The sequence below is a fragment of the Lactuca sativa genome, chromosome 6 (assembly GCF_002870075.4).
Source record: "Lactuca sativa cultivar Salinas chromosome 6, Lsat_Salinas_v11, whole genome shotgun sequence".
NCBI classification, from domain to species: Eukaryota; Viridiplantae; Streptophyta; class Magnoliopsida; order Asterales; family Asteraceae; genus Lactuca; species Lactuca sativa.
In genome coordinates, this window is record NC_056628.2 from 194224268 (window position 1) to 194233790 (window position 9523).

Consider the following 9523-nt stretch of genomic DNA (forward strand, 5'->3'; position numbering starts at 1 on the left):
GGCAGGTGCATATCTTTCCTTTTCCTATCAGCTTTTGTTTATGATATTGTTGCTATGGTACTACATCGATGTTAGTACGTATATTTCCGAATGCTATATTTCGTGCCTATGATAAGTTATATGCCATTTGCATACCATAAATGTCAGAGTAGTAGTTCAAAGATGTTTCACTAGGACAGGATCTGTGACAACCCGAAATTTCTAACTTATACATTCTTCATTTTTATCAAAGTTAGCCTCGTTTTGCTGTTTTATAATGAAGTTTTGGGTCTATAGGAGTGCTTGAGACTTAGTATAATCAAGATATGAGTCGTAGAATGGGTTAGTAAGTATGTAGCATCACAAAATCGGGCCAAACACACCAAACAAGGTGTGTGCGGCCACACACCCATCCCTAGCCGCACACTCTCCCATATATATACTACACTTGTCATTTTTGAACACTTTTTCACTTCTTCAAAGCTAGAGCTCGTTTTCTCTCAAGTACCATACAAATTTTCACGCCAAACTTCAATTAAGTGAGTGATTCATCCTTTGTTTAGTTAATATGTGACCTTAACTAGCCTTTCCCATTGCCTTGATCCATGAAAACATCCATTTTTAGTCAAGAACACCAAGAACACACACTAGTTTTGGACCTTAAACACGCTTTCAAGCCTCTGTAACGTGTATACACTTATCATAACTTGTTATATGCTAAGAACACTTGATGATATGCTTGAAAAACATGATTTTATCATGTTCATAAAGGGTGTGCGGCCGCACACATCATGCTGGCCGCACACACCCTTATTAGGTCCAAAATGGTAATAAACTTCATATAAGGCTAAAGAATGAAGTAAGAAACCTTCCTAGATGAGTCCTAAAGCCTTAAAATACGTTTTGGCACATTCCATAGGGAGTGTGCGGCCGCACACACCCCTGGCTGCACACCCTGCCGTACACACACAAATGGTGTGTATTTTGACCCTACACTCCCTTGTAATGCCATATACCCCTTATATACAATCATATATGGTTGTAACACTTCAAAATAAGTGTTTACTAGCCCCTAAGGTGGTTTCAATTTAATAATTAGTTGTTATAAACACTAATTATATTCATATATGTATCATTATATGTTAAATAGGATCTGCGTGTGTGCTCAAGTCTTCACTTGACACTTAGCATTCTATACAGTCTGTTCAGCCAAACCACTCACTACAGGTGAGTTCATACCCCTTAATTAACCTTTTAAATGTTTTTAAATGGTTACAAATGCTTTATAGGGGGGATACAAGTTGAATCATGCTAATTGTTATATCAATCGCATGTGATTAATAACTAGCATGCAAATGGATTTACTATACGTTAACTGTTTTACCAAACAGATTTCTTCAAATGACTTTCTTAAACGTTTTTACATGTTTAAAACTCTTTATCAAACTGTCTTACATACTGAATGTTTCTTTTCAAACTCTGTTATAATTGTGTTTCAAACAAAGGTTTCCTTATACTTTAAACTGTTCTTATCAAACAAACTATTTTCAAACCGTTTTACAAACTGACATCAAGTCATCTTTACTTAGTTACTAAACTTTTCAATGGTTTTACAAAACTTCTTTTATACTTTTATATTGTCAAATGCATGCCTATGTATGTATAGTTATATAAGTAATGTTTAAAAGACTTAGGAAGGCTAGCTCGCTTTATCTCCTTTTCCTCGTAGGGATGTGGCTTTAGGGCATCAGTTATCCATCCGAAGGTCGTCTAAATATTAGTTACATATATGTGTACATATATAGACATAAAAGCTCTATCGGTCAATTCAATACCCTTGGGTAGCAAGCATATACGTTCATGTTCATAAGTACAAGTCATATTACTAGTAAACTACAATAGGCGTAGTTTAGGAAGTTACTAGTATTATTACTAGAACAATGGATCATACAAAGCGTCAGTTCATTCATGAGTCAATACATGCTAAATAAAGAGAGGACACACAATACAGCTAGTACACACAGTACATTACTATACATGCTAGATAGAGAGAGAACACTCAATACAGCTAGCACACACAGTTCATTACAATACATGCTAGACAGAGAAAGAACACACAATACAGCTAGCACATACATTACATATACATTAATTCAGTTATGTGAGCCACTAAACGGGACATGGCACTACCTGCCATGACCGTTTTTGGATCTAGAATCTCCTTAATTGGGGAGCGTATGAGTTTGCGTATAGATCTATACTGGATTGACTATCCTACACCTTGATGCTCGCTACAGTGGGACTTGTAAGTCTACGGGTGCCAAATGTCATTTCTTTCGGCGTCTTACATCGTTGTTTTACTAGAGTCGGTAACAGGATACAAAATTATCACATGTTACTTTAAATTACAATTGGTTTAAGGTAGTTAGTACAACAATAGTTACTAATTACAATACTACAATACTATAATATTTCTCCCATTACATTCACTTTGTGAACATTCACACGATGCAAGGTAATGTAAAACTATATTTTTGGTTAATGATAGTCAGATTTGGGAAAGTACACATTCTTACAAGAGACACACACAGATACTAGATGCCTTGGTAGAAGGCTACTTTTAGTAGGAAACATAGGGTTTCTAGGAGGTTCAAAACTTTTACATACTTACACTTCACATACTTACAAATACTTTCTTACAAATTCAGACACTAAAATACTTATGATCTCACCAGTTTTAAAGGTGATACTCCCTTTCAAAATAGCTTGTATCCTCAGGTCAACCGTAGACAGGTACCGATGCAAGGTTTAGAGAAGATGGAGCTCGTTCAAGACTCATCTTTCATTTTGATTGTCTAATAAACATGTTAGAACACACTTGTATTAAAATTATATTATTAATGCAATGGATGATGTTGTTGCTTGTTTACTACTATTCATTGTTGTGATACTGTACATGACGTCCTCCGCTCCAGAACGTTTCCGCCGTTGTATGGTTTTGGGATGTGACAGATTGGTATCAGAGCATTGTTTATAGTGAATTAAGTATATCAACCCATAAAAGATATACTAACTATAAATACAATGGGATTAAAAATACTCTGACTAAGAGTTTATACTTTTAAATAATAAAATATTTAACTAAGTATACGTGCCTGCATTCATACTAAAATTCGTGTCACAATGACAAGAACAAAAGTATTACGATTGTTGAATATCACAGGTAAGCTCGGGGATGTATGGTCAGTCCTGGGAGTGGCATAGCCTGATCAACTATGTTGGTCTGAGGAGTGATTAGCACATCCCTAAGAACGGTTGTGATGTGTCAACAAGTCAAAAAACTTACCAACATTACCATAATGAGAACATTATAACAGAACCTTAGTCTAAAATACTATAGGAGTATTTTGTGTTACTATAATTACTTACTTGAGAGCTAAAAGTAATCTTCATTACGAAGTTGATAGTTGCTAAGTGGATACACTAAGATTATATGTAACTATGATGTCATAGACTTAGAATCTGTGAAATTTTTGCTTTACCCCGGTTCCTTGTGAATTTGGAGTTAAGGTCACTTATTCGAAGGCCTATCATGTTTTGATTACATATAACTGGTATGCACTTTACAAATAGTGATGTAACTAATGAAGATTATCTAATAAATTATCTAGATAGTTCGTCTAATAATTATTTTCTTACCCCAATTCTCGCGTAGATAACATGGTTGGACTCAATCCCCACGGCAACCCGTACCTTCCGAATGAAGGCAATGCTAGATGGTTTGGAGAAGAACAAGAGAATGATCATCCAATCCCTTTGAATGATCACCATGCTGAAGACCTTTCGGATGATGATAACTCCGAGCCCGAAGTTGAGAACCTGCCCCTGGTAGCTCCCATTCCAAATCCTAACCCTCGTCCGGCTTTTCATGGCCAGACGCCCCCTTAGGTAGAATGCTTGGAGACATGGAACGAAGAGTAGAATCAGCCTATGCCTTTCAATGGAGACCTAAGCTTCTACAACATAAACGAAGGGAGCTCAACAGACAGAGTTCTACCCATCCTGGTCCGTAAAGTTGCCCGAAACGAGATTCAGGGCATGACAGCTCTCCATCGTATCGCAGAGGTTGATGCCAATGCAGGAATGCATACCATCCACACCAATCGCCTTGAACACACTCAGGAGAGATCCGAGAGAGACCATGAAACCCTGCTACAAGCACTAGCTGAAACACGAGCCGAAGTCATAGAGCTCCGAGTATGCTAGAGGGTGTACGAGATACACCAGCTTGACATGGAACGTCAACTAGCTGAACTAAGAGTTCACTAGAGGGATGACCGTCACCAATAGGAAAAGCTTTATTTTCCTTCCTTTTTAAAAGAATCGTTTTCCTGTCTATGTCCTATGTGGCATTTTTCTATGAAACTACCTTGTACTGTAAGTACTTTAGTTAGGTCTTTATGCTGTCAAAGACTTTTCTACTCCAGATGCGATGTAAGACCTACTACAAGGTTAATTTTCCCGAACTTACTTTTACTCTGTACTAGGACTGCATCATAGGGATGCAGGTCAAACCCCCGAGAACATACTTCTACTAATTACATGAACGATCGAAATACATCTAGGTTCAACCTTAATCGCTCACGAACTCCGTATCTTTCGTGTTGCAGAATCATGTCGTCATCCGGAAATAGTCAGCCGAACAACGAAACCCCTACCTTTCCTATGGACGCCGCTACTTTCCAAGCCGCAGTTACAGCTGCCGTGACGGCTGCCGTGGCAGCTGTCCTTGCAAACCGCAGCGCTAACAACGCAAACAAGACTGACAAAGGAATTGACAATTCCGATCGTAGTAACGATCCTACAAATCAACAAATAGTAACGGTCGCCAACACCCAAAACAACAACTCAAAGTTCAAGAAACAGAAGCGTCAAGCCCAAACAGAACACAAGCGATTTCAAAAGCTTGCTTTGTGACAACAACCAGTGACGACTCCTGCTACCTCAGCACCGGTCAAGCGTTATGAGGGAACTCTCCCGAAGTGTAGCAAGTGTAACTATCATCATAACGGAGCTTGCCGAGTATTGCAATGCAACAATTGCAACAAGATAGGGCACATTGCTTGTTTCTATAGAACCACCTCCACCACCAGAGCCAGCCAGATTTGCTATAGTTGTGGTGAGACAGGATATTATCATAGGAACTGTCCAAAAGGAAAGAACAACAAAAGCACCCACATCCACAGAACTCCGACTCGATACCTCGTTTCCACCACCGATGCTAGTACTAGCCCGATATGTCACCAATGCGGTGAAATTGGGAACCTCAAGAAGGATTGTCCGATAACGAAGAACTTCGGCGCAGACGGAAAGATACTAAGCATCACTGCCGCAGGAGAGACTACCTCGGACCCTCGTTAAATTATCTAAGGCGTTCGTTGTAACAGACTCATAAACCGTTTAAAACTAGTGCAACTTGAGTCTTATCTTTTTCGAGATCCCTTCAGTTAAGGGACCCTCGTGCTGCGTATACTTGCCTTTTGTAGTATACCTTGTTCAGAGCAGCATTCCTGTATTTACTCTAAAGTACTGTAACTCTGTTAAAAGTTGTACTGTTGTGTTTGGTTTGTAACGCCTATATGTTCAAATCTAATGTCTTTTACTTCCGAGTAAGTCCGATATTATCATGCAACTAGAGTCCATTCGATCCGCACAATACCAGTTCGTGCGTACATCTCTTTCTCTGTTAACGTCTTTCTAGCGAAGCCGTCATTTCGAAAATCCGAAGTACTCATGCATAGAGTACCTCATACTACTTATCCTTTCCGAAGAAACCTTAGCAAACCTCCCCAGAGTACCACTCGTACAATACATCAAGTTCAATCCAAAGATCCGTACGATTGATCTATCGTGGAAGAATGTATACACAAGGGTGGTATATAATCAAGGTTCTACAAGTTTAGAATTGATGATTCCACTTTAACTTCTTTTCCTCGTTGGGATGTGAGCTTAAAGAAGAATCATTTATTCGACTACCTTTTCATTCTTAATTATATACGACTCGTATACACGAGACTGTGATTGATGAACCATGTATGAATTCAAATATGAACTTCAGGACGGAGACTGCCCCAGACTACGAGTAATCGCATTGTCATGCGAACAAACTTAGAACCCAATGCGACTCCTGTAACCAGATCGCCCTACAGTCTAACACCTACGGAGATAAAAGAACCGTCCGGACAAGTTAACGACTACTCAGCAACAGGATTGAAGACCAATCTCCTCACCCTGGGGAGATTTGGTCTTATTCTTCAAGAAGATAGACGGTTTGTTTCGTAAGTCCATCGACTTTAGAGACCTTGACAAGATTTCCATTAGAAATCATTACCCACTGCCTTGCATAGATGAGTCGGTTGACCAACAGCAAGTAACTATTTACTTTTCGGAAATAGACCTGAGATCCGAATATCACCGGGTACGAGTGTTAGAGAAGGATGTGTCGAGGACAATCTTCCAAAATCGATACGGATGCTATGAGTCCGTAGTGATACCCCTCGGATAAGACGAATATGCCCGTAGTATTCATAAAATTAATGATTAGGGTACGCTATCCTTACTTGGATCAGTGAGTCATTGTCCTTGTAAAAGACTTACTTATCTACTCGCGTAGTAAGAGAGGGCAAAGAAACATCCACGACCTAGCTTACCTCGCGAACTCAGTAACGTACGTTTTACCCTCCACGTCCCGAACTTGAAAAAGTATCCGTCTGACGAGACTCTTGTAATCCCACTCGACGAGATCGGGTCCATCGAGAGCCTCACCTTCGTGGAAGAACCGTAATGAACATGGACCGAAAGGTCATGCGAACAATTCATAGTCGTTTCCCATTAGTGAAGGTTCGCTAGAATGCCAACCGAGGACCTGAATTCACTTGGGAGCATGAGAATCAACCGTTTAGGAAGTATCCCCACTTCTTGTCTCGATTATTCATGCCTACTCCTTTACCTAAATCCTAATTTCGGGACGAAATCCCTTCTAACGGGGGGATGATGTGACAACCCAAAATTTCGAACTTATACATTCTTCATTTTTATCAAAGTTAGCCTCGTTTTGCTGTTTTATAATGAAATTTTGGGTCTGTAAGAGTGCTTTAGACTTAGTATAATCAAGATATGAGTCGTAGAATGGGTTAGTAAGAGTGTAGCATCACAAAATCGGGCCAAACACACCAAACAAGGTGTGTGCGGCCGCACACCCATCCCCAGCCGCACAATCTCCCATATATATATATATATATATATATATATATATATATATATATATATATATATATATATATATATATATATACTACACTTGTCATTTTTGAACACTTTTTCACTTCTTCAAAGCTAGAGCTCGTTTTCTCTCAAGTACCATCGAAAGCTTCACGCCAAACTTCAATCAAGTGAGTGATTCATCCTTTGTTTAGTTAATATGTGACCTTAACTAGCCTTTCCCCTTGCCTTGATCCATGAAAACATCACTTTTTAGTCAAGAACACAAAGAACACACACTAGTTTTGGGCCTTAAACACCCTTTCAAGCCTCTGTAACGTGTATACACTTATCATAAATTGTTATATGCTAAGAACACTTGATGATATGCTAGAAAACATGATTTTATCATGTTCATAAAGGGTGTGCGGCCGCACACATCATGCTAGCCGCACACACCCTTTTTAGGTCCAAAAATGGTAATAAACTTCATATAAGGCTAAAGCATGAAGTAAGAAACCTTCCTAGATGAGTCCTAAAGCCTTAAAATACGTTTTTATCACATTCCATAGGGAGTGTGCGGCCGCACACCCCTGGCCGCACACACACAAATGGTGTGTATTTTGACCCTACACTCCATTGTATTGCCATATACCCCTTATATATAATCATATATGGTTGTAACACTTCAATATAAGTGTTTACTAGCCCATAAGGTGGTGTCAATTCAATAACTAGTTGTTATAAACACTAATTATATTCATATATGTATCATTATATGTTAAATAGGATCCGCGTGTGTGCTCAAGTCTTCACTTGACACTTAGCATTCTATACAGTCCGTTCAGCCAAACCACTCACTATAGGTGAGTTCATACCCCTTAATTAACCTTTTAAATGTATTTAAATGTTTATAAATGCTTTATAGGGGGGATACAAGTTGAATCATGCTAATTTTTATATCAATCGCATGTGATTAATAACTAGCATGCAAATGGATTTACTATATGTTAACTGTTTTACCAAACAGATTTCTTCAAATGACTTTCTTAAACGTTTTTACATGTTTAAAACTCTTTATCAAACTGTCTTACATACTGAATGTTTCTTTTCAAACTCTGTTATAATTGTGTTTCAAACAAAGGTTTCCTTATACTTTAAACTGTTCTTATCAAACAAACTATTTTCAAACCGTTTTACAAACTGACATCAAGTCATCTTTACTTAGTTACTAAACTTTTCAATGGTTTTACAAAACTTCTTTTATAATTTTATATTGTCAAATGCATGCCTATGTATGTATATTTATATAAGTAATGTTTAAAAGACTTAGGAAGGCTAGATCGCTTTATCTCCTTTTCCTCGTAAGGATGTGGCTTTAGGGCATCAGTTATCCGTCCGAAGGTCGTATAAATATTAGTTAGATATTATGTGTACATATATAGACATAAAAGCTCCATCAGTTAATTCAATACCCTTGGGTAGCAATGGTATACATTCATGTTCATAAGTACAAGTCATATTACTAGTAAACTACAATAGGCGTAGTTTAGGAAGTTACTAATATTATTACTAGAACAATGGATTATAAAAAGAGTCAGTTCATTCATGAGTCAATACATGCTAGATAGAGAGAGGACACACAACACATCTATTACACACAGTATATTACTATACATGTTAGATAGAGAGAGAACACTCAATATAGTTAGCACACACAGTTCATTACAATACATGCAAGACAGAGAAAGAACACATAATACAGCTAGCACATACATTACATATACAGTAATTTAGTTATGTGAGCCACTAAACGGGGCATGACACTACCTTCCATGACCGTTTTTGTATCCAGAATTTCCTTAATTGGGGAGTGTATGAGTTTGCGTATAGATCTATATTGGATTGACTATCCTACACTTTGTTGCTCGCTACAGTGGGACTTGCAAGTCTACGGGTGCCAAATGTCATTTCTTACGGGGTCTTACATCGTTGTTTTACTAGATTCGGTAGCAGGATACAGGCCGATCAGATGTTACTTTAAATTAAAATTGGTTTACGGTAGTTAGTACAACAGTAGTTACTAATTACAATACTACAATACTATAGTATTTTTCCCATTACATTCATTTCGTGAACATTCACACGATGCACGGTAATGTAAAAACTATATTTTTGGTTAATGATAGTCAGATTTGGGAAAATCCACACTCTTACAAGAGACACACACAGATACTAGATGCCTTGGTAGAAGGCTACTTTTAGTAGGAAACATAGGGTTTCT